The sequence below is a fragment of the Camelus ferus genome, chromosome 34 (assembly GCF_009834535.1).
Source record: "Camelus ferus isolate YT-003-E chromosome 34, BCGSAC_Cfer_1.0, whole genome shotgun sequence".
Taxonomy (NCBI): domain Eukaryota; kingdom Metazoa; phylum Chordata; class Mammalia; order Artiodactyla; family Camelidae; genus Camelus; species Camelus ferus.
In genome coordinates, this window is record NC_045729.1 from 3,422,558 (window position 1) to 3,450,432 (window position 27,875).

At 36.5% G+C, this 27,875-nt stretch overlaps 1 protein-coding gene across 4 annotated transcripts in view; it reads right to left on the bottom strand.

Moving 5' to 3' along the window:
- Nucleotides 1-27,462, bottom strand: part of CCDC91 (coiled-coil domain containing 91) — a 224,903-nt gene extending 197,441 nt beyond the window's left edge. For all 4 annotated transcript variants that reach the window (XM_032473293.1, XM_032473295.1, XM_032473296.1 and 1 more), the window contains exon 1: nucleotides 27,318-27,462. The gene's annotated coding sequence lies outside the window, so the exon portion shown is untranslated. The remainder of the gene's footprint in view (nucleotides 1-27,317) is intronic.
- Between the last annotated feature and the right edge of the window lie 413 nt (nucleotides 27,463-27,875).

Genomic DNA, 27,875 nt, shown 5'->3' on the forward strand with positions numbered 1-27,875 from the left:
AAAAGCAAAACCATCCTCAACTACACATTCTTCTCTAAACCACAGCCCTCTCCTTTTCACAACTCAACATCAGAGATGCTCTATTCTTACAGCCCATGCCTGCAACCAATTACCTCCTTTTCACTAAATGCAAAAAGACACTTTCAATTCCTTGTCTTATTTGAAGCCTAACAGCATTTGACCAGTCTTTCCTTCTCAAAACACTCTCAATCCGTGGTTTGCAAAACACCCATACTTCTTCCCTCTTGCTTCCTGTTTCTCTGACTGCTTCTTCCCAATCTCCCTTCCAGGTTCTTCTTCTATCTACCCTCTAAATGTTGGTGTTCTAAGCACTCCAATCTAGCCCTTCTTCCTATCTCACTTTAAATAAACTCTCTAGATGACCTCATTCATTCCTTTAGACTTACTTACAAACAAGCTAAGAAATCTCTAGTTTAGATCTATCTCCTGACTTTCAGATCCATAAACCCACCAGACCACTGAACAGTTTCTCTTTCAATCTAACAGGCACCTCACATTCAATGCAATCAAAATGGAACTCAAGTTCTCTCCCATCAGCCTCAAACGGACTCTTCCTCCAGGATTCCCTCACCCAGTGATTGGTACTTCCAGCTACAACACAGTTGGCCAAGACAAAAACCTGGAGTCATCTTTGTCTCCTTCTCTCATTCCATACATCAAATCAGTCACCAAATCCCATGTCCTAAATACCTTTAGAATGCATCCACTCTGTTCAATCACCAATACTTTCAAGACTTTCATCCTAGTTAAGGCCACCTTTATCTTTCATTGGGTTCATAGTATCTGCCTTCTAATAGTTCTCTGCTTCCAGTTTGTTCCTTTCTATTACATTCTCCACTCTGCCACCCAAGTGATCCTTGTAAATACTCATTTATTTACAGCTATCAATGCCTTCTCATCTATTTTTTGGATGAAGTCAAAATTCTTAACACGAATCAATGAATCTTTGTAACCTAGCTGTTGCTACCATCCTCATCTGTAGCACATCCATATTCTACAATCACTGTTATTACTGCATTATAAGATCCTCTAAATATATTATTCTATGGCTAAAATAAACTTCCCTTCTTCTTCTCAAAGGACTTTCTATTCTAAATCTGTTATTTTCAGTTAATAGTATTATCATTCTTTAATTTATCCAGAATGCAAAAACTAGGTGTTGTCTTTCAACCTTCACTCTGCACCGCAGCCAGGTATATCATTCAATCCTGTCTTATTTTCCTCACTCTTTTACTTTCTCCCCTGGTGACCATGCTTGTGATTCAAATATCTATCACTGTTTCTGGAAAATTACCAGAACTTACTTCCAGTCACTCTCCAATCCATTCATCACACTGGATAACTCTTTCTAAAACTAGTAAGTTTTAAACTCTAAACCATCATCATGTCAATCTCAACTCCAAATCTTTCAAAACAAGAGTGACAAATCCAGGCCTCAATGAGACGTGAACTTTGAAGCTTCATCATGTAAGCAAAGGAAACACGAATAAAAGTTATGAAATGCACTGGCACTAATAATTAGAAGGAAAAATATGCCCTGTAAAAAGCCTACAATATTAGAGCAATATTAAGCGGGCACTCTATACAACAACAGGGAAAAGTGTCAGATAACACAGTAGAATTAGTGTTGACAACTCTAAAAAGTGCAGAAGATCACAAATTTAATGTTACTTCATATCTTTCATGGTGTTATATGCTCTTGTCTACATTTTTTTTCTATTCACAGTGAAGTCTGTAGGACAGATATATCTAGTAATCTATTTATCTGGAACATGGCTGTTCTGATACAATAAGCATAAAACTCTTGGGTAGATAAGAGGGAAATTATAAACTCAGTGTCTCAGTGTTCAGATACTTTTATCAAAGACAGCTTTAAACTCTTGTTGAAAATTTCTTTACTCTTCTCCTAGACATAATTAGAGGTCCCTAATACCTCTCTGACCTAATCTGCATCTCCCCTTGACTCACTTTGTTCTTGCCACATAGCCTCCCTATCGATCATACTCCTGCCTCAAGGCATCTGGGTGTTTTTTTTTTTTACTGTTTATTTTGTTTCTTAAATAAAATTAAGATATGAAAACCTACCAACCAGCATTAAACTAAAGACCTTAACAATAAATTACATATAACCCCTTCTTGGACCTCTCCAGACTCACAATCCTAAATTTATTTTTTATCATTTCTTTGCTTTCAAATTAATAAAGTTTCATTTCATCTATATCTACTACCAAAAAGCATATTATTTTTATTTTCGCTATTTTTAAAGAGTATTCCATGACATACATTTGGGGGGCTTAACTTTTTCACATAACATTATGTTGCTAATATTATTTTAGCTTCCATTTATTGTTTTGACTTCTATAATACACTTTCCTGTCAAGAGACGTTTGGGTGGCTTACAATATTTTGTTACTGAAAACATAACTGCATGAACATTTTCCAACACGTCTACTTTTGTATACACACAGAATTTCTTTTGAGTACATGCCTGTAAGGAAAATCACTGGGTTATAAGGTTTGTCTATGTTTAGCTTCACAGGATCATGAAAAACTATTTTCCAAAATGGCTGCTCAAATTGCTGTGAGAATAACATACAAAAGTATTCTGAATCCTAACCCTTTCCAACATTTGGTTTTAAATGGTGTCTCACTGTGTACTTAATTTGATTTCCCCAATCATTAATAAAGTTGATATCTCTTCCTATGATTATTAATCATATACAGTTTCTCTTTTGTCAAATACTTATGTCTTTCATTATTTTTTCATTATTTTTGTTGCTTGTGCTTTTTGATTTGTAGTTTTTCTTAATACTAATCCCTGTCAGCTGTGTATATTGTAAACATCTAGTTTACAATCTGTTTTTCACTTTCTTTAAGGCAACTTTTGATGAACAAAAATTCTTAATGTTACTTGTATCAATTATTCTTTTACAGTAACTCATCAGTTTGTAGCCTTATCTCTTAAATTCTTTCCTATCTCTAGGTTTAAAAAGATACAATATTTGTATTTTATCCAAATAAAATAAAATTCCCCTAACACCATATACAAAAAGAAATTCAAAATGGCTAATGCGAGGTGATATTTCATTGTAGTTTTGATCTGCATTTCTCTGACAATTAGCGATGCTGAGCATAATGACCTAAATGTAAGACCAGATACTATAAAACTCCTAGAGGAAAACACAGGCAGAATATTCTCAGACATAAATCACAATAATATATTTTTTGAACCAGCTCCTGGAGTAATGGAAATAAAAGTAAAAATAAACAAATAGGATCTAATTAAACTTAAAAGCTTTTTGCACAGCTAAGGATACCATCAACAAAACAAAAAGACAACCTACAGAATGGGAGAAAATATTTGCAAATGATGTGACCAACAAAGGACTAATTTCCAAAATATACAAACAGCTCATACACCTTAATATCAAAGAAACAAGCAACCCAATCCAAAAATGGGCAGAAGATCTAAATAAACAATTCTCCAATAAAGACATACAAATGGCCAACAGACACATGAAAAAATGCTCTGCATTGCTAATTGTCAGAGAAATGCAGATCAAAACTACAATGAGATATCACCTCACACCAGCCAGAATGGCCAACATTAAAAAGTCTACAAATGATGCTGGAGAGGGTGTGGAGAAAAGGGAACCCTCCTACACCGTTAGTGGAAGTGTATACTGGTGCAGCCATTATGGAGGACAGTACGGAGGTTCCTTAAAAAACTAAAAATAGACTTACCAAGTAATCCAGCAATCCCACTCCTGGGCATATACCTGGAGAAAAATAAAATTCAAAAACACACATGCACCCCAATGTTCATAGCAGCACTGTTTACAACAGGCAAGACATGGAAACAACTCAAATGTCCATCAACAGATAACTGGATAAAGAACATACATACACACCATACATACATACATACGTTCATACAATGTAATACTACTCAGCCATAAAAAGGAATAAAATAATGCCATTTGCAGCAATACAGATGGACCTGGAGATCATTCTAAGTGAAGTGGGCCAGAAACAGAAGGAAAAATACCATTTGATATCACTTACATGTGGAATCTAAAAATAAAGGACACAAATGAACTAGTTATTATTTATAACTTAGATGACTGATTTCTTGAATATGTGTAAGCACATTTGACTGTCCTTTATGATTGGATTACCGCATTCTGTTGATTCTTTTTTTGTGGCTGGCTTTATTTCTTTGATAACTATGTAAGTTTAAAAAGCTAAAGCTCTAATCTGTTCTTAGAAACAATAATCAGTACATATATGTAAACTAAAAAAAAAAATGTGCAGTATATTGTATATATGTATTTGCATGAAATATAATGGATATGTGCAGTTAAACTGTATTAATTCTACCTAATAAGAAAAAAAGAGTTGATGATGAACAAGGATATGACAAATTCAATCTTGCATTCTTGAGATATCCCCTTCCTAAAAACAGTAATAATAAAATGAGAAAAAAAGTAAAATTTCACATTTGACATTTAAGTACTTTATCTATCTGTAATTTAACTTTTGTATATGGTAGAACCAGAGATCCAATTTCTTTTTTTTTCTTTTTTTGCCAATATGGGTAATTTTTCTAGTTACATTTCTTGAATAGTAACTTCCTTCCTCAGTAATCTGATATGTCATCTTTATCATATATGAAAATTTCATAAATGTGTGGCTGTTTCTGGCTATAGAATTATTTCAGTAGAAATGAAGTATTTATGATACTAAGCCTTCCTGTCCATAAACATGGTATATCTTAGTTATAAGACATGGTTAAGTATTATAATTTTCCCTAAAGTCTTGCATATCTCCTGATAGATTCACTCTTAAATACTGATAATCTATGATACATTAATATCTTCTTTTAAATTGTATTTTCTAGTTGTCTGTTGCTGTTATATAACAATAGAGTTGACTTCTATATATTAATCATATATCCATTCATATTTGCTAAACTCGTATCTAATTATTTATCTATACTCTTTTGATTTTATATGTAAATGATCATATTGCCTCCAGATAACAACAGTTTTATTTCTTCCTTTCTAATTCTTACTCTCAAATTCCTTTTTCTTATCTCACACCACTGGCTACATCCTCCAGTACAATGCTAAGTACAAGAGAAAATGTGGTGATTTTATTTTTCAAAGATGGTATGAAAAATATCTCCCAACCCACATATTCTCCTAAAAATGAAACACTGATACTCCCTCTAATGAGTTGTAAGGTCTCTGTCTTCTCCCTTTGAACCGCACAAATCATTATGACTTCCACAACAATACAGTACCACAGAATTAACATGTGTGACTTCTCCAAGGTAGGTCATAAAAATGCAACTTCTGCCTTCTGTCCCTGTGTTGCATGGACTAGGAACCTATCTACCATGTTGTGAGAAAAACCAAACCAGCCCACTTGGAGAGACCACATGGAGAAGCCACAAGCAAGTTTTCTAACTGAATGCCTGAGTTCCCGGCCAACAACCAGAATCAGATCACCAGATATATGAAGATACTTCCAGATGACTTAGTCCCTGGCTATCAAGCCATTCCAGTGTTCAAGTCATCCAACAGGGGCATTAGAAAGAGTGGAGCAGCAACAAACCTTTCTATTCTGCACTGTCCAAGTTCCTGACCTTCAGAATCCAAAAGCATTAAAAAAAAGTTGTTTTAGCCAGTAAGTTTGGAATGATCTGTTATGCAGCAATAAAATAACTAGAATGAGTGATAGCATCCATTCCTATACCATTTCTGTTTTTAAAGAGAATTTTTTTTAATATTTCCTCATTTTAAAAGATGTCTGCTGATGATTGTTGGGTTTCATTTTAATAGTACCAACAGGTTAAAGAATTTCCTTTTTTTTTCCTAATTAAGCACTCTAATCATGAATTTACATTGATTATCAATCAAATGCTTTCCTCCTACCTATTGACATTATCATATGACTCTTCTCCTTTAATCTATTAATGTCATCATTTACATTTGTAGATCATATAATAAACCATCCTTGCATACCTGAAAAAACCAACTAGGTAATAGCATTTTTTTTCTTTTACATTGGTTTCAATCTGTTAATAACTTGTTTGAGATTTCTACATCTACACTCATGACTGAAATACATCTGTAATTGTCATTTCTTGTAATGCCTTCATCTGGTTTAGATATCAGGCTTATGCAGGGCTTTTAGAACTAGGAGGGGCAACATCTTCTTTTTCTATTAATTAAAATAGAGATTGCATCAGATTGGAATAACCTATTTCTTAAAATTTTGGTAGAAACTTGCTTAGCAAATCGTCTGGGCTTGTTGCTTTCTTTGTGGGAAGATTCAATTTCTTATAATTATAGGATGATTCAGACTTTTAATTTCTTCCTCATTTTTTGTAAGTAATATTTTTCTAGAAATGTGTCTATTTCTTCTAAGTTTTTAAAAAACAGTTGGCATATGGTTGTTAACAGTATTGTCGTATTTTTATTGTGGTAAAATAAATGTAACATAAAATTTACTATCTTAAACATGTTAAAGTGTACAGTTCAGTGGTATTAAGTACATTCACATTATTGTGAAGTTACCACCATCCATCTTTTCATCTTGCAAAACTAAAGCTCTGTACCCATTAACTATAACTCCCCCTTCTCTCCCCTAGTCCCTGACAACCACCACTCTATTTTCTGTCTACATAATTTTGACTATTCTAAGTGCCTCACATAAGTGGAATAACACAGTACTTGTCTTTCTATGACTGGCTTATTTCATGTAGCAAAATGTCCTCAAAGTTCCTCCATGTTGTAGCATATTTCAGAATTTCCTTCCAAAACATAATGTTATGGTATTTTATGCTATGTTAAATATACACTTACAAATAACTAGCAATTGTACTTTTGGGCATTTTCCCCAAAGAAATGAAAACATGCCCACATAAAAATCTGTACATGGTTGTTCATAGCCTGTTTTTAATAGTCAAAAAACAGAAACAACCAAAATGTCCTAAAATAAGTGAATAGTTAATCAAATTGTGCCACATCTATACCATTGTAATGTTAGTCATCATTAAAAAGAAAAGAACTACTGATACACGCAACAAGTCGGATGGATCTCAGGGGCATTATACTGAATGAAATAAAAAAGCCAATCTCAAAAGGTCAAATACCCTGAGACTCTATTTACATAACACTCTCAGAATGATGAAATTGTGAATATGGAGAACAAATTAGTGGTTACTAGGGATTAGTGATGGTGGGGAAGGAAGTAGGACTGACTATAAAAGGGTAGCACAAGGAGATCTTACTGGTGAAGTAAGTGAAATACAGACTATTAAAAAAAAAAGACAATGAAACTAAGAGCTGGTTCTTGAAAAGATAAAATTGATAACCTTTAGACAAACTCATCAAGAAAAAAAAAAAAGAGGACCCAAATAAATAAAATCAGAAATGAAAGAAAAGCAGTTACAAGCAAGACCACAGAAATACAAAGAATAAGAGATAACTGCAAACAAGCATACACCAATAAAACGAAAAACCAAGAGGAAATGGATAAATTCCTAGCAATGTAAAACCTCCAAGACTGAATCAGGAAGAAACAGAAAAAAATGAACAGATCAATTACCAGTAATGAAAATGGATACGTAATTAAATAAAAAAAAAATCCTCTCCCCCAAAAAAGCCCAGGATCAGACTGCTTCACAGGCGAATTCTATAAAACACTTTTTAAGTTAATATCTATCCTTCTCAAATTATTCCAAAGATTTGCAGAGGTCAGAATGCCTCTGAACTCAGTCTAGAAGACAAGCATCATCCTGATATGAAAATTAGACAAAGACATGACCTAAAAACAAAAAAAGAAAAGAAAACTATAAGCTAATATCACTGATGAACATAGATACAAAAACCATCAACAAAATATTAGCAAACTGAATTCAACAATATATTAAAGAGACCACACACTATGATCAAGTGGGATTTATCCCATGGGATCAAGAAGGTTTCAATATCCAGAAATCAATCAATGTGACAGATCACATCAACAAACTGAAGAATAAAAAGCATATGCTTGTCTCAATAGACACACATACAGAAAAACCTTTCTGACAAAATTTAACATCCTTTTATGATATAAACTCTCAACAAAGTGGGATAGAGACAACATGTCCCAACAATAACAGAGGCCATATATGACAAATCCACAGCCAACGTCAAACTTAAACAGGGAAAAGATGAAAGCATGTCTTCTAAGATCAGGAAGAAGACAAAAAGGCCCACTCTCTTAACTTTTATTCTACATAGAATTGCAAGTCTTAGCCACAGTCTTTTTCAGACAAGAAAAAGAAATAAAAGGAATCCAAATTGGAAAGAAAGAAGGAAAATTCACTGTTTGCAGATGACATAACACTATACATAGAAAATCCTAAAGATGCCACCAAAAAAACTACTAGAATTCATCAATGAATTTGGTAAAGTTTCAGGACACAAAGATAATATATAGAAATCTGCTGCATCATTATAACGCATGCATTAATAATGAACGATCATGCAACAGAAAATAAGAAACAATTCCATTTAAAATTACATCAAAAAGGATAAAATACCTATGAATAAATCTAACCAAGGAGGTAAAAGACCTGTACTTAGGAGAACTAAAAGACACTGAAAGAAACTGAAGACGACACAAACATAGGAAAAGATATACCATATTCATGGATTGGACGAATTAATATTGTTAAAATGACCATACTACCTAAGGCAATCTATGGATTCAATGCAATCCTTATCAAGATACCAATAGCATCTTTTACAGAACTAGAAAAAAAATCAAAAATTTGTATGGAAACACAAAAAAACCTGAATAGCCAAATCAACCTTGAGAAAGAAGAACAAAGGTGAAAGTATCGCACTACCTGATTTCAAATTACACTACAAAGCTACAGTAATCAAGACAGTATGATACAAGCATAAAAACAGGCACATAGACCAACAGAAAAGAATAGATAGCCCAGAAATAAATCCATGCTTATATGGTCAGCTAATCTACAACAAAGGAGGCCAAAATATACAATGAGACAGCCTCTTCAATAAATGGTGTTGGAAAAACTGGACCGCTAAATGCAAAAGAATCAAACTAGGCCACTTTCTTATACTATTTACAAAAATAAACTTAAAATAGATTAAAGATCTAAATGTAAGACCTGAAACCACAAACTTCTAAAATAAAACATAGGCAGTAACTTCTTTGACATCAATCTTAGCAATGCTTTCTCCTCAGGCAAGAAACGAAAGTAAAAATAAACAAATGGGACTAGATCAAACAAAAGTTTTTGCACTGCGAAGGAAACTATCAACAAAATGAAAAGGCAACCTACTGAATGGGAGAAGATATTTGCAAACAATATATCTGGTAAAGGTTAATATCCAAAATACAAAAAGAACTCACACACCTCAATATCAAAAAAATAAGCACTCTGATTTAAAAATGGGCAAAGGAACCAGGCAGACATTTTTCCTAAGAAGACATACAAGTGGCCAACAGACACGTGAAAAGATGCTCAAAATCATAACTCAGGAAAATACAGATCAAAAAACCATATTGAGATATCACCTCACACTTGTCACGATAGCTATTATCAAAAAGACAAAAACAAGTGTTGGCAAAGATGCGGGAAAAGGGGAACCCTGGTACACTGTTGGTGAGAATGCAAACTGGTGCATCCACTATGGAAAATGTTACAGAGGTTCCTCAAAGAATTAAAAACAGAGCTACCATTTGATCTACCAGTGATACTTCTGGGTATTTTTCTGAAGAAAATGAAAACACTAATTCAAACACATATATGTGGCACACTCATGTTCACTGCCAACATTATTTGGAATAGCCAAGATACAGAAGCAACTTAGCCAAAAGATGAAAGGATAAAGAGGATGTAATACAGATAGTCAGTGGAGTGTTACTCAGCCATAAAAAAGAACAGCCATTCGTGACAACGTGGATAGACCCAGAGATTACTGAGTATAAAGTTAAGTGAAATAAGTAACACAGAGAAGGACAAATACCATATGATTCACTTACACGTGAAATGTAAAAAACTAAGTAAATGAACTAGCGTAACAAAACAGAAACAGGGTCACAGATACAGAGAACAAAATGGTAGTTGCCAGAGGGGAGGGGAGTCAGGGGATGAGTGAAATAGGTAAGTGAGATTAAGAAGTACAAACTTTCAGTTACTAAATACCATGAGGCTGTAATGTACAACATAGGGAACATAGTCAATAATACTGTAGTAGTTTGTGTGGTGACAGATAGTAACTAGACTTATCGTAGTGATCATTTTGTATTGTATAAAAGTATCAGATCATTGTTGTATACCTGTAAGTCAATTATATTTCAATAAAAACATGAATAAAATAATTTTAATTTTACGAATACAACAAAATAATTTATTGGGATAAAATAATTCAAGCCAAAAAGATTGAATGGAAGAGAGGAAAATCATATTATAATACAACAGTAATATTAGACCTATAAATGTAATTTTATATTGCTATTAAAAGGATCTATATTACATATAAAGTAACATAAAACCGAACAGAAACATTATTCCACATAAAATTGCCTCTACCTTCTAATACATATTTATATAAAATAAGGAACAAAGTTAATGACTATAAAAAATCATTATTTCTAAAAATTATGTAACAAAAATGAAGTACATAAGAAATTTAATGAGCGATTTCCAGTAACACTATTTTACATGTCACTAGAGATAACCACTCTTTGCCTAAAAAGAATAATGACTTAAAATTATAGTGGAATTAAAATCTGAAAGTAATTGCTCTTGGTACCATCATGAAAACAAGTGCCAATACCAAATAATCACAAGGAAGGAGAACATTTCTATTCTTGCTTTATTCAAAAAAGTAATTCAATACCAGTATTAATTATATTAATTTGATATTGATTATGTAAGAATATACACATCAAATTTCTTTGATCGGTGTATTCTCAGCATCTAACAAAGCACAACACACGCTCTAATGTTGGCTCATCTTCATAGCAGTGATACTACTTCCAACAGCAAAGCATAGCAAAACCTACTGAAATAAATTATTTCTAATGACCATTTCTGAAACTCTTCACTTTCTTCAGTGGTCCTCAAAAACGATCATCACAGTACGTGTGGCACCAAACAATGGTGCTCGTAACAGACGTCATGTCATCTGATTATCCTTTATCACAGATGATAAAAGACATTATATTTAAAATCAGAGGTAATAAATTTTACCAAGTTACATACAAAAATGACACTGCATCCTGCTTAACAAAGAAAAAAAAATACTTATAAATGTTAAATTCATTTTAAAATGCTGCCTTCTAAAATATGAAACTCAGACCTGACCTAGTCCACTTAAAACCAACTCACACTGTTGTGTAAAATGTCTGTTACCAGGATACCAAATGGGATTTGCAGCCTGCCAAGAGATTAAAACTTAAATTCACCTATATAAACTATTGAGCTTTGTTTTCCTCTCTCTCTCCCTCTTTTATTTATTTACTTTTTTAATGCTATGGGGCACTGTAACTCCAATCTAATGGTGGAACAGGAGCTAGATTGATAAATAAGAACTTTACAATTGTCATTATTATAATGAAGTTGCTGCCAGCACTCAATCTTTCATCAGTTTGACTCTCTCCAGATGTTTCATATTCATTTATAATTCGAATCAGTCAAATACAGACCCATGTTTTCTTCTACAGACCTCAATGTTGACATCCACCAGAAATCTTCTCAAGCTTTTTAAAATAAAAATGTCATTAATCATATACACCATTTAAACCTGTGGCAGACTAAAAATGGCCACAAATTCTTTGGTATGCCTCTATCAAGAAGCATAATCTATGTCTCCTCCCCTGAACGTGAATGGGCTCTGTGACTGATTGCTGTGACCAGGAGTATGGGGCAGAAATGACAGGGTACCATTTTCTGGGCCTCGGCTTCACGAAACTGACAGCTTCCACCTCTCGTCTTTTGGAACACTTGTTCTGGGGGAAACCACCCTCCATAGAAGAAATTTGACTATCCTGAGACCACCATGCTGTAAGGTAACCCAAAACAGACATGTGGAGAGACCACATGAAAAGAAAAACACCCAATGAATCTCCTACTGTTCAAGGAATGGTAGCTTTGGTGCTGGGTATGAAGAGGCCTTCAGATGACCCCAGCACTTAGCCACCAGCTGCCTACAGCAGCGTACGACCAGCAAAACCCTCCCCAAACTCCTGACCCACAAAATTGTGAGCAAAATAAAATGAGTTTTGATGTTTGGTGCGCAAAAGCAGATTACACAAACAAGAACTACAATTTCATTTTATGGCATGAATAAACTAACTATGACAATAGGAAAAAAGCAGACAGCCGATTTGTAGGTGTAATGCAATGAAACTTTTAAAAACTTTTAAATTATCAACTTACTATCTACAGAAGTTCTCTTAATTGTCTTTCATTAACTAATTCATGAGTAAGTCATGAGAATAACCAATGTTCACAATTACTTTTGATTCTCACAATGTGAAGGGAAGTGTTAAGGTTCCTAGGACATGACCCTGAACTTGTGCTCCCATCAGCTGACCTGTACACTACCAAGAATCACCGTTTTTGTACTGAACATTTTCATCTCGGTTGTAACTGTAAATATAATCATGTAATTTTATTAAATATTCTTTTAAATCTATGAGCACTAGAAGTAGTTGTTTCCATGAATAAGCTGAATACTTTAAAACAAAGTGATAAAGTCTAGTTGCTTTCAAAATAAACACTGTCAAGAGGCAAGACTATTTATAAACATTTAGTACAAGGACCACTAGAACTATTTTTAACTATCTCAGTACACTTAAAAGGAAACTGAAACTAGAAATTGAAGATAGTGGTTAAAAGTGTGATTTAAGAAAGTCCAGAAGGAAATCCAACTGAGAGACCTACGCTCATAGAAAAGATGTGACCCAGTATCAAAAGACTGAACTATAAATATAGATTATGTTTTAAGGTATGTACATATCATTTTTATGACTACTCACTCTAGCCAAACTTTTTTTTTTATAAACTTAACATTTACCAGGCCAAACTGAGTTGGATAAAGGAGTTTGTACTATAAGCTCTTTCTTAAAATGTTTTTTAAATTAAGAAATAAGGATGAAGTTTCAGTTTTGCAAGATGAAAAGAGCTCTGTGGATGCATGGTAGTGCTGATGTTAGCACAACAATGTGACTGCACTTAATGCCACTGAATTGTACACTTTAGAATGGTAAAAACGGTCAATTTTAACGGCAAAGTGAGTAGACTTCATAATAATAATCAAAAAGAAATTTAAAAAACATTACATTGGGCAAACTAAGCCAGTCAGAAAGAGGACAGATTGTATAATTCCAGTTATATGAAGTTTAAAAACAGGTAAAATTAATCTATGTAATAGAAAGCAGAAGAGTGGGTCAGGGGACGGGGACAGAGCGCTGTAGAGAAACTGCACATGGGACTAGAGAACTTTCTAGGGAAATGAAAATGTTTTGTATCTTGAATGGAGTGTAGGTATTACAGTTACAGATTTGTCAAAACTCAACAAACTAGACACCTCTGATCTGTACATGTCACAATATATGCAAATTACACATTGATTTTTTTAATGGGGATATGGGATAGGGGGGGAGACTAAAGAAATCAGCCTAGAAATTAATTCATAAGAGTTATGCCCTGAAACAAAATAATAGTATTTTTTAACCACCAGAACTATTACATAGAGCAACTTACTGAAAGGCAAGTCACTAGTTGGTATGAACAAGGACATGCTACAAGTTCTGACTAGTCAGTCATAAGGGTTTTCAAAGGTAAATTAAAAAATCACCAGTCTTGATTACTTAAACTAAAACAAGATATCTTGAGAGACTACAAGACCTAGCTTCCTTCAGGTTAGCACTGTTTTTCCATCTGCCTAATTCCTCCCTTCTAATTCAAGTCAGTCCAATTTAATTCAACAAACCCATTATACCCACTCTGTGTAACTTATTATATGGGAAGCTAAGTATAACCAAACACAAAGATGAACATATAGTCATCTCTCCCTTCAAGGCGTTTATAACCTAATAGATGGCATCACACAATAGATACTAGCTACAGGAAAGGATTTACAATACCTTCAATGTTCAAACCAAAAGAAACCCTCTGCGATGCAGACCAATATTTTGAAAAGTGAATTTTTTTTTTAAATAAGGCAAAAGAGCAGTAAGAGGCTCATGCTCTAGGCTTATTCCCCACTCTGCCCCCTTTTTATTACCAGTGCAGGAAAATTCCATAAATATCTCTGTTTCCAAGAAATTTAGAATGCAAATACAAAGGGTCTCCTGTCTTTTTATACATGAAAGATAGAAAATTCATGGTTACAATTCAATGAGTGGGTGAGTAAAAGGTGCCACCATATTTCTAATAAAGGTTATTCAGCTTGATTCAAACCCTTGACCATCAGTGTTCCTGGCAATGTATGGAAGATCACAGATTTTGGATTTTTTCTGGAGTGAATTATTCTGCTTTAAAAACTGAATCTAAAATTAGAATTATGAAGTGACAGAAAACATCACAATCTGAATTCTACTTACACAAAACCACATGGTTTTCAATGCCAAGTTCCTAATTTACAGCTGAGAAAATCACCATTGAAGATAGCTGAGCTTGGATCAGATTCACTTAACATAAAACCAGACATAGACCTCAAATTACATGTGACAGCTCTAGCCACGCATATAAATAAGAATAATGGAAGTTAAAAGACAATAAATCCACCTAGCCGTTCTAAATTTAGTGCTACAATGTTCCTTTCCTAGGATTCTCAAATAAATTAGAAAAAAAGGAAAGAAAAAAAATACCTATCTTCATTTAGATATAATGAAGAATCTAAAAGTACTCATTTCAATTCTCCTAAAGTCCTTTAAAAAAGTCAAGATAGTCTAGATCTTGAAATACACCTGTTGTTTTTAAAATATAAAGGAAAAAACCCACTAGACTTTCTGGGTATCAAGTCTTGGCACGTCATCTCAGAACTCTTCCCCAAACAATTTGTCACAAGTGAACAGGAACAAGCTGTACTAAGGATGCACAAAGATATTTAATTATTTGCTTAATCGGCTACTGATTTCCCCCATAAGTTAACAAAACCGAATGTAAGTCAACAGGAGTCTGTCGGCAACTATAAAATCACTTTACTTTCATTGGCTTCAGAAGTTTGCACCCTACGGAAAGTCCATTGAAAAATTTTACCTGGCACATACATGCTAAAATATTTTGTTTGCTGTTTGAAGCTACACTAGATTCCAACCCACAGAGACAGGATTTCCAGTTTATTTCTCACAACCCACATGTACAAAACCCAAAATTACAACATAGAAAAGCGTTGTTAAAATTCTGTAATAATAGTAAAGCAAAATAGTTCACCACAGAGCTCTTTTCTCGGGAATTTTTTAAAGCCTCTTGTATCCATGATATACAACATTTCAACATCTCGATTAAATAATCAAACATACGAGGAGGCTCACCTTGGAACTCTAAGAGAAGAGTTGTTCTAGGTTATGAATCAAACCTCATCCAGCTCAGACACTGTAAACTGAATTGACAATGGCATAACTATTAAAAAGAACACGATAGTGAAGTCTACATTATCACACAGTTTACCCCTCACTGCGATACAGAATTCAAACCATGCAGCCTTCACTGCCATACTGATCAAAGTTTTTAATACTACCAAAAACCAGTAAGCAAAAAAATCACTCAAAAAAACACTCAGAATATTTGAAAGGTGAAACAATACAGGTTAACAAAATTTTCTGTCATGTAGATACATTTGGAAGTCCCTTTGTTTTCAACTTAAAAATTGCTTTGTAAAATACACTGGCCAATTTCCCTACCTTAGGAAATAAAGTATAGAGTCCACAAATGACATTATCCTTTACACATGAACTATCCAGGGAGTGGAATGGATTTTTTTCATAGGATCCACTGAGATTTCCATCTTCTCTTTCCACTTTTCTCCCTCACCACTACCATGCAATATGGAAGCAATACATGTTGTTAAAGATTCGTTTCAGGAAAGAATGAAGAGATATTGAAAAAGACTGCAAAAGCTGAGCCTTGGTAAAAAGTCAACAAAGATAAGAAACAAGAGAAAGATACAATGATGCCCTAGAAGTCATACAAGGATAGAAACAGGTATAATATAATAAAGGTCAAAGAAGGAAAGCAATGAACACAAACCACTGGGTATCGAAGGTCACTGGTAAAACAAATGAAAAGTTCAGTGGAGCTGCAAGAATGAAAGGTAAATCACAGTGCTCATGAGCTACGACTTTATGATCTTCTCAGTCACAAATCTCTTAAGAGATTCTCCTAGTTTCAAATCTATTGTAAGTCTTCCCTCTTCTTCAAATTCACATCAATTTAGTTGGCAAAACTTAATTCTTACTGTGTCTTTTCTCACAGTTAAAGCATTAGGAGATGCATTAGAAAGCATACATTTATCTGGAAGTAACAGAAAATTTAAAAAGCAAACTGGCTGAAACTAAAAGGAAATGTACACTCCTTATCGCACATAACAGGAAGTCCACAGGCCAGTCAGAGCTTTAGAGCTTCTCTGTAATCCCCTTGGATCTGACCCCCCATGTATAACTCCATCCACAGGCTCATAAAATAATCAAAATAGTTTTGAGATTGTGACCTGCCCATCTTTGAACCTGTCACTAGCAGAGAAAGGAAATTACCATGTTTCACTTAGGCTTACAGACTCAGTCTTGGAACTAAGAAAGAGGACCTATTTCTCTGAGTCAAGGGCAGGGGGATTAGATGCCTGAGCAAAACAGGTTCTCTTAGAAAGGCAGATAGGAGGGGAATAATGCTAACTATGCAATCAACAGTAGCCAATACAGAAGGTTCTTATTTGCATGATGTCCTACCTTTGGGGAAGTTTTAAAAACTCCTTTTAATACAATGAAAATTAGGCTTGAACAAAATAAGGGCCAAATAATTTCCTTCCTCAGATAACCAAGTGATAACCTCAGAGACGTATAGGTCAAGAAGAAAAATGCAAGGTTTTTTATCACTCAAATTTATAAAAATAGAATGTGTTTGGGTATTTTAAAACCACTGCTCTGATTTCATTTTACTCTTTAAATCGTTACCTTGTTGGAGACAAGATGGCAAGAGATCCCAAGGTACTAAAAAGAGTGCCAGACTCAGGGCACTGGGCTCTAGTCCTAACTCTGTCTTCCACTAAATCACAGTGTCATCACAGATGGTCACCTAGTCCATCTGGGTTTCAGTTTCCTCCGTTGTTAAACTAGAAACCTCAGAGAGGTCATCTTCAAGTCTTCTTCACAGTTAATTCCTAGTTATAAATAATCCTCACTTGCTAACTAGAATATTTATGCAGACTATTTAAAGTTGTAATTCTGGGCTTCCAAGATGCCTTCCAAGACTACAAGCTTTTCCTACAAAACTTCAGTTTTACAAAAACCTTCACTGTGGCCAGAAATGTAAATAGCACGGTGTTACAACTTCTGAAATAACTCAAGAATTCAACTTCCCTTTAAACCCAAATTCATTAATAAAAGGTTGCAGTATACCTACAGAAGCATGCCCTCACTGCTGGACAGGGAAACGGAAAATGACAAAACCCAACCACTCCGAAATTCAGTCAAAGACAAGGTACCTAGCCACTGAGCCTAAATGAAGACGATGATGAAAATCAAAGCGCAATGAGAGAGCTGGAATTCAAGTCATAATCAAAAATAGGAATTTCTATAAAGAGTAAGAGGGAGGGGTGGGACTATCACAAAAGTAAAACCAGCACACAGGCCTAGAAGAAATTAAATGTAAGTGTCTCATGAATTTCTCTTAAAGACTATTATTTACATCAAATTAACAGAAATAATTTCCAAAAACAGGTTGCTGACTGTGAAAAACAGGAGAGGAAACTAATACTCTGCCTTTTGAAAACCTCAAATTAATGAATTTTGGCAAACCAGACACAAACCATATGGGAGGACACTGGATAAAACCCCATGACATTAGCCAACTGCATTATGACCAGGAGTTGGTTCTTCTCAAAATTATTAATAATGAAAAATACTTACACAGGATACACATGATTGCCAGGAAAAAAAAATGCGCTTCTTTGAAACAGTTTTTAAAACAACAAACCACCCGCAGAAACCACATGGGCACAAAATGAAATGACTCTGGTCACTGACTAGTGGAGCATTTAAGCACTCCCCAAGTGAGAGACTCAGCTTCAGGTTCTCTTTCTGGGACAAGCAGAAAATTCATGAAAATACCTGATTTGGAGCTACCAAAAAAAACAGGGCAAACATGCCTGCAATGGCCTGAGTTTCAAGAGAAATAACGTTCTCCAAGGAGAACCGAACAGTTTTAAGAGACCACGTCCTTGTTTTAAGAAGACATTTTCTTTTCCCCCTCACAGTAAGAACTTAGATAAAGCTTAAAAACTCCTCAAAATAAAATAAAGCAAATCCCACTCAAAGTGCTTAACATTATAAAATTAATGACACATAAGTTAAAACCTCCTGGAATTACCAAACCCTCTACCATCAGGAGCAATACCATTAATACATAAGGATGACTCAATTTATCAAAATATGTAGTAGTACCCTGGAGAAACAGTATACCAGAGAGGTAAGTTTCAAAAGAGGAAGGAGTAAATACAGAGGAAAGGCTATTGCTCAGATGACAGGAAAAGACAGGAGTTAGGTTGCATACATGAAATAGGTAAGAGGTCCAGCAAAAGGAAGTCGAACGAAACCAGAGCCAAACACAGTATAGCACACAGCATTGCCTAGGGTAAAACACAAAGACTGCATAAAAATTCCAGTTATGTATAGAAATGTCAGATATGTACCAGATATATTAACAGAAAATAGAAAGTGTATCTTGACCCTCAGCATCACTCAAAGTTTACCTATTCCTTTAAGTAAGTAGGAAAAACAGATTTTTTTTTTTGCCATGGCTTATGTTATACTGTCTGCACAAAACATAAAAAGAACACAATGAAAACCAGGCAGCATGCAAGAACTACACGTTTACATATATCTGCACACATGCTCTTCACCACGCTTTCAATTTCCTGATATAATGCCATAAAAATTGGGGACTTCTTTTCCCCTCGACTTTGGCTCTATATAAGGTGCTAACTTTTTCCTTGAATAGGTTGGCAAAATTCAGTTTGTCAAAGCTTGCATAACCTTGAAGAACACATAAAATTTCCAGAAGAAATAAAGAAAGAATGGAAAATTAAATGAGTTTCCAAAAGAAACAATTTTAAATTGTATATACCTATAGTCTTCATGCTTTGGAAATGATGTTATTGGTGGTATTTGTTACCACATGCATGAATCCTAAAAAGACTGGAGCACTGGAGCCATCCAAGTGCAATTGTAGCTATCTTAATAAACTATAGTTTCAAGACAATGAAAAGGATAATATTGCCAAGGACGGAAATCCCTGGGATTGTCGCCTAGTCAGAAAGAATACAGATCTGAAGAAAGATCAGATTAGACTCATTTCAGAAAATGAACTATAGGGAAACTATACTGAGAATTTCTAATTAAACAAACAGCATAAAATCTGTACATCAAAATTCTTCACACTGTGGGAAAATCAGTGTGTGTTTTCTAAATAGCTGCTGAGTAAAATGATCCATTATGAATAGGAAATGAGAAATGCCCAGTTTCTTAAGGTTTACTGAGAGTAGGAAGCAAAATGTCTAAGATACAGAAATTACTCAAAAATATACTGCATATGCTGAGGGTATAAATTTTATGCAAAGATTTAATGACAGGTTAAGAGGAGAAACTTTATTCTTCATAGCAAATCAAAGTATACTTTGTAAAATATAACACAGACAAAAAGATAAAAAGAATAAATGAAAAAAAAAAAACCACATTTCCTAAATATCACCAGTAATTTACTCACAAACATCACAAACATCCTTACTAACACACATACCTGGAGTATCCATTTGGTGTATCCATTATTTCTGTACTATTGTTATTTCAAAGTAAAAGTATGATAAAGGCTGGAGGAAAGTTTCTCTGAAATTTCACTTTTTTAGTACAAATTTACGCTCCTCTAGCACCCCCACTAAACCTGGATGCAGGATTTCTATGGGAAGGGCATACCTACAGACTCTCATATGGTTTGAGAAAAAAGTGAAGTCATTATATGACAACTTCGAGCAAAAGAAAGGGGAAAGATCTAAGCTAGAGAATTTAATGCCAGCTAAGGATGGTTTGATAATTTTAGAAAGAAAGTGGGCTTACAAATGTCAAGATAACAGAAGAAGCAACTTCCGACCACCAAGAAGCAGCAGACTAGTGCCCAAGTGCCATTAAAAAGACCACTGAGGAAAAAGGACAACTGTCTGAACAGGTTTCTAATGCAGACATAAGTACCCTATTCTGGAAAGAAAGGCCACAAATGGCTTCATTAGTAAGGAAGAGAAGGGAGCGCCAGGATTTCAGGAAGGAAGGGGAGGGCTAACTCTGCTTTGTGCAAGTGCAGTTGGGTTTATGATCAGGACTGTCTTTCTCTATAAAGCTACTAACCCGCGAGTCTTGAAGGGAAAAGTAAACACCAGCTACCAGTCTTTCAGTTGTACAAAAAGAAGGCCTGGACAACAAGAACCCGTTTTCTGGATTGGTTCTGTTGATGCTTTGTCCCAAAACTCAGAAAGTATCTTTCTAGTAACCCTAACCCAATACCCATGGGTCACCCAGAACACATGCCATCAAAGTGATCGACCTGCCCCTAAGCACATCATCTTTAATGAAGCATCTAGATCAGGGGGTCACAAGGACCTTTAGGGCTCACTACACATGGTACTCTATGGAAAGGATTAGCAACACTATGGAAGAGAACTCCGATGTGAGAACATCCTGAAAATCTAGAAGGATTACACCACTGAAGATGCCACTGTTGTTACGGACAAAGCCATGAAAGCCAGCAAGCCCAAAACAATAAATGTTTGCAGGAGAAAACTGTGTCCAGGTGTTATGCATGACTTCACAGGATTTACAACAGAGCTCAAGAAAATCATGAAAGAGACCTAGGATATGGGGGGGGGGGGGCTAGGGGAGGTAAAGAATTTCAAGATATGAATCTTAGAGAGATTCAAGAGCTAACAGAAATCACACGAGAGGAATTAACAGAAGATGACTTGATGGAGATGAATGCTTCCAAACCAGCGCCAGACAGTGAGGAAAAGATGTGTCAGAAAACAAACTGACGTTAGACAATCCGGCAGAAGAGTTCCAATTATCCAAAGACTGGTTTTGACTTTCTTTTACAACATAAACTCGTCTATGATACAGGCCATTAATGCAAATGGTGGAAAAAGAATTGCTATCAAATAGAAACATTTTTAGAGAAATGGAGAAAAAAAGTCAGACAGAAATCATGATGTATGGATTTTCATAAAGCTACACTACATGTGCCTGCTTCTCCTGCCTCCCCTTCCACCTCCTCCACCTCTTCTACCCCTGAGACCGCAAGACCAAGTCCTCCTCCTCCTCTGCCTACTCAACATGAAGTCAACAAAGACCTTTATGATGACTCACTGCCACTTAATGCACAGTAAATAATCACCACGCCATACTCATCTGCTGTGTATGTGTGTGTCTTCATGTGAAAATGTAGTAACTGTACAAGAACTGCAGGAGACGTTTCTGTCATCATCATCAAAGTTTTCATCCTGTAGAACATTGTGCGCAAGACTTAAAGCGGATGGTCTATCCTTACATAGGCATAAGCTGAGTGATATTTAATACAAAATAAATAATGTGCTAATTTGCTGTTTCATAACATTACTTTCAAAGAATTACGTTACCATACAGTATGCTTCTCTCATAATTGAAGAATCCTATCATCACAGGTAAGTGATTTTTTTAAGTGTAACAATGTTTCCAATACTCTATTATGAATATGACTATAATGCTGTATGCCATAAAAATTTTTATAACAATTCATTTGTGCCTGTAGAGACTAGGCTACCATGAAGCAAACGTCAAAAACTCTAGGCTACCATAAAGTAGTAACACTGTTGCTCCTTCTTCATTATCAGTGCATGAATCATTATGCCTGTAAATAACTGTGCATTTCACTTTCACACTATCTTTTCATTTTTGATGCCTAGCATTAGTAATACATATAACATCTACAGTGTTTTGTATCACATAAGACAATATCGATAAAGGTTCTGACTGACGATTCATTTTATCAACAGACAACATAAACATGGTATCGATAAATGCAGTACTGGAAATGTATTTTCTCTTCCTTACGATTTTCTTAATAACACTTTTTCTCTAGCTTACTTTATTGTAAGAATACAGGAGGCTATTAGTAGTTGAGTTTTGGGGGAGTCAAAAGTTACATCCAGATTTTCGACTGTGCCAGGGGTTGGTGCCTGAAATCCCACATTGTTCAAGGGTCAACTTTACATGCTGATTAAACAATCAAATCCAGCTTTACAATTCCCAATTCACCACTGTGAACTGAATGCTGAATTATTTTCCTCAGATGAAAGTAACTGATGATAATATATATGGCCCTTCTATGTGAGAGAAAAAAAAATCCAAAAATTTCACGTGTGTATTATTTCATTTGTATGATTTTCTATTCCAAAAAATTTTGCAGGAATCACAGAAGAAAACAACATTTTGCAATGTGAGTAGACACAGAGTGGTCAGAGCACTTCTCATCAATCACATGGGAGTCACCTTTGATGTTCATCACTGTGACACCAACAACAGTAACTTTGTGACATTCCTTTCTTCTCCCATTGATAACAACAAAAGCAAAGCCAATAACACCCAATTTTGGAACTTTGGAAAATCAACTCAGTATGCCAATGAAGATAAAGTCTCCTACAAAAAGTTCTTGCAGCAAAAAGTACATGAGTGTTCTTAACAGGACAACTAGAAAAATCCCATAGACTAAATGAGCAAGTGACATCTTAAAACACTATTCACTTTAAGCACAAACTAATCCTAAAAAGAAATTAACAAAATACATCTCCTCTGCATAACAGACAAGAGAAAAAACTTAAAATACCTAAATGCTTCATGAAAACTATCATCAGCTATTACATAAACAGCTTTTCCCCATTCAGCAGAACAGAAAATAAGTATTCATTTCAACTTGTCTTCTGACTCAGGGTGGCCCATTTAATACCATTCAGCTTTCAGAGGCTTATTTTCAGTTTTTCATGCCCAATTTGGGCAAACTGTGAGTATTCCTTTTGGAATAACCACATTTGAAGTTACCTTTATTAAGTTCATAATTAAAATAATGATACTTAATCTCACTTCTCCTTAGTCACTATCTTATATTGATGTATAATCATGTAGCTTGCCAGTGGTATTCACTTAAGCCCGTGCCTATCGGCGAAGCACACTCATACAGTAACAGAGCTTGCCTTGCCGAACACCACAGCTCTGTCTTCCCTGCACTTGCAGAAGTTCTGAATTCTCGTAATACACCAGTAAAGCATCTTGAAAAGACCGTATAGACCCTCTTTCACCACAAGATTAAACACAAAATAAAAGGCAGTTTGGCTGGCCTCTCCATTATCTAGACCTACTTTTGGTAGGAGATGCACATGGCCAGTGTTAGCAAGGCTGGCAAACGGAGAAGTCAGTTCAGTCTTCTCTGAACACCAAGAAAAAGTTATTTCATACTTTGCAAAATAGTGGTTATTTCATTCATATAGTTAGCCTATAGGTTTATATGTGTTCAACTGGATTATGTCCATACCAAAAGGTCCATACTCTTCTGAGGAACGCAGTTTTACCAGAATTATAACATGTTGCATTTTATATTAGCTAACAGTATCGCTGATCCTTCATCTATTAAACCTGGTAATTTAAAAAATTCTTCTCACTTCAAAATTTTAAAAAATTACTGTACCCCCTGCTAGCCTCTTGCCCAGTACCCTTGTCTTTCCGCTAGGACACCCTTTAAATTATAAGCATCCTATTTAAAAAGAGCTATGAAGAAGTATAAGCTCACCCGTTTATTCACTGACTCTAAGAGTCAAATTTTCCAGCGCATATCCTATTGCCAGCGTGTGGATCAGAAGGGGAAAAGGACGTTACTTCTGTGTACAGCAGAGACATAGTAAATGTATTTCTAATTCTTTAAGTAAAATTCTATGGCATATAGCTAAGAACAGTCTTTGTACCATTTGTTGGGGATTTGACAGGACAGGGAAGAGGATATGGGTCCAGAAATGTTTAAAATACAGAAACAGACTCACATACATAGTAAACAAACTTATGGTTCCTGGGGGGAAGGAAGTGGGAAGGGATAAATTGGGGGTTTGAGATTTGCAAATATTAACTGTATAAAGAAGTGGTGATGTATTTATACAATGGAATACTACTCAGCCATAAAAAAGAATAAAATAATGCCATTTGCAGCAACATGAATGGACCTGGAGATCATTATCCTAAGTAAAGTATGCCAGAAAGAGAAAGAAAAGTACTATATGATGTCACTCATATGTGAAATCTTCTTCTGTATAGTGCAGGGATCTATATTACAGAATTTCTTCTGTACATAAATGTTTACAGCAGCTTCATTCCTAAATGCCAAAAACTGTAAACAACCTAAATGTCCATCAACTGGTGACTAGATAAATTGTGACATTGTCATACAATGAAATAGTACTCGGCAATTAAAGAAAAAGAGCAAAGCACTGATACTTGCATCAACATGGGTGAATCACAAAAGTACTCAGTGAAAGAAATCAGAAACAAATTCTACACGCTGTAGGATTCCATTCATATGACATTCCAGAAGAGACAAGCTATGGGGACAGGGAACAAATGAGTGGTTGCCAGGATCTACTGGTCAGGGGAGAAAACTAACTACAAAAAGGCATGAGGGAACTTTTTGGAATGATAGAAATGTCCTTTGTCTGGATTGTGGTGGTGGTTACATGACTATTATGCATTTGTCAGAGTTTAAAGAACAAGATTCTAAAAATAATTTTTTTTTACTTGTAAAGTATACCTCATTTTAAATAAACCCACATTTTAAAAGACGCAGGACATGCCCTTTTAAAAAATATGCATCAAGTTAAATGAGCTAAACCCAGCTTATTAGGTATGGGGGTAGGGGAAAAACAGTGAGGAAATGAAAAATCCTTAGAAATGCTGCAAATCAAAAAATGGATTTGTCATTAGTAAATAAGAAGAAACAGACACTGATACAAAGTGTTAATCTAAAGAGCAGTGCTTTTTTTATTAAGTTCTCATTGTTTAGACAGAAAATGACAAAATTTGATGAGCTTTTAAGAAAGACCAAAAGTCACAAGTAACAGGTTGATAAAAGAGGCACCGTGATTATGAGCTAAAATTTGGAAACACCTTACCTAAACACTCCTTCCCAATTTATCAGTGAAAACGGTCTCACCTACCCCAATGCACTCCCACTCCAACTTCTGCTATCAGGAGAAAGATAATAAAATTTCAAATAGTTTTCTTTATTCAGAACAATCATATATACTTCACAAATCTTAACATCTACAGCCAGGGGTACAAGATAATATGCCTCTTACTAGGCAAAGTCCTATTTGTCCATTTAAGCTTCAGGCCAACTATCTGGTAACCATCTTGCTTTTTTTTTTTTTTTTTTTTTTAACTGCCATTAAAAAAAAGCTGTCTCTGTGATGACAGTAGTTTCTTTTTGTCTGGTATTAAGCATTAAGATGATTAAAATAAAAAGCACTTAGAAGTTTTGAGCTGATCACTCCAAGAAGATACATTTTTCCATTTAATAAAAGTTAAGAGGTAAGTTGTAACTTTCATCACTTTGTTTTCTTTATGTTTATTCCATTTGGCTTGTACTGTTGCTAGGAAACCAGTACATAATAAGATTTCCCGGCTCACAGAACAACCTCCTAGCCAGACGGGAGGATACCAAACTTTGTAACCAGGGCAATTGTGTACCACACAATTTACTGGCTAGCCAGTACTAGACAGGTGCACTCTCCCTGGCATCTTCCTGCTCCATTAAGCTAACAGGTACAAGACAGTCAATCCCCTTAATGCAACAGAAATTGCAGCAGAAGGCAAAAGAGATGAAGCATAGAGCTCTCTGGTAGCAGAAAACAAGAATTTACTGCCAGTCCCTGTCACCACACCGAACTAATCTTTCTGGGTATTTCGCCTTAAATTGTAGGGGGAAATGACAGTCCACCCTAATCACGAGATGAAACGTCAACCCACCGCAATCACTACGTACCACACAACATCGAAACTACTTCCAAAAGCCATCACCAAACCACTGCACAGATAAGTATTTGGAGAGTAAGGTGGCATCAGTATCTGCACAGTTCGGGGGGGGGGGGGGAATAGGAATTCTTAAGGGGCCGCTGAATCACCTACAGCTGTGCCCAGAACTTCACCGTCCAGGAAATCAGGCTCTGCCCCAACTCTCATCAGGAAAGCAAGTCAGAGGAGCAGTGGCAACACCACCCTACCAAAAAAACAAAAACAAAAACAAAAACAAAAAACAACTCAATGCTGCTTTTAATAGAGTTGCTACTCCTTCAAATGAAGCCAAAAATAGGCTTCAGGTCCAAAGCTTTCCTCCGCAGTGCACAACGGCAGATGGAAGACACATCCTTAATGTGGGGAGAGAAGGCGCACTGAAGGGGATGAAGGATGCCTCACCGCTTGGAAAGTTACCGGCCACTGCCTTCACCCCGAAACGCCACTTTTATTGCGACATGTGGCCCAAAGGAACGACAAGGAAATGTGAATGACGGACGGTGTGGCGCTTTCACCCCCGTGGACTTGGCAAAGTCGAAGGGGAAACAAATCAGGCGCGATCGGTGAAAACTCGGCAAGGTTCAACGTCACCGTCCGGTGGGAGCTGCGGTGACACAATCATCACGTGTACTTGTGCGCAGACTTTCTCGAAAAACACTTCGAGTCCGGAACGTGCGGGGGCCGAAACCTGCCGGCGACTCCAAGCGCCGGTCGGCACCGCCTGCCGGGGGAGCCGGGCTCCGCTCCAGCGCGCGGCGGGTCACGCCCCCTGAGCCCCGGCCCGGCCACCTCCCCGGCGCGAAGCCGGGGCCCGCTGCGCCCCCGGCCCGCGCGCCCAGGCCGCCTCCGGACGCGCCGCCGGCCTCGCGCGGCCCCGGCCCCAGACCCGGGCCCGAAGGCGCGCGCCCGTTTACCTGCGCCCCGCGCTCGCCGCCGCCGCCGCGCCGCCGCTGCCCCGCGCGGCCAGGTGAGCCGCCCCAGCACTCGGCCCCGCACGCGCGCGCCCGGGGCGCGACCCCAGGACCCGGGGGAACCGCCGCCCGAGTCACCCGAGCCGGGGCAGCCCTCGCACCAGCCGGCTTCCAGCACCTCTGCCCCCGGAAGTTGATTTCCGCCAAGGCCCGCCCAGCGACGCGCCTGTCACTCAACGCCCCCCGGCGCGTCACGTGCTCCCAGGCTGAGGCCCGCGCTGAGGGCCCCAGCGTCTTCCAAGACCCGCCACTTCTGGCCGGGGTGGTTCCCGGAGCGCTGTCCTTTGCGAGACATTGACTCAGGCGCTACCTGCTGTTGGCTACAGCTTCTCTTTCCCCTGAAAGAGGAATGACACGTCCTGTTTCCATGTTAATCCGTGCAAATCAAACCATTCCCAAAAGGACACTCCCATCTGGGACTTGGGATTGTTCCTGAGAAGAGCCTGGTTTAATCTCTACACCACCTCCAAGCCGAGTTCACTGTAAAAACTGGACTGAATT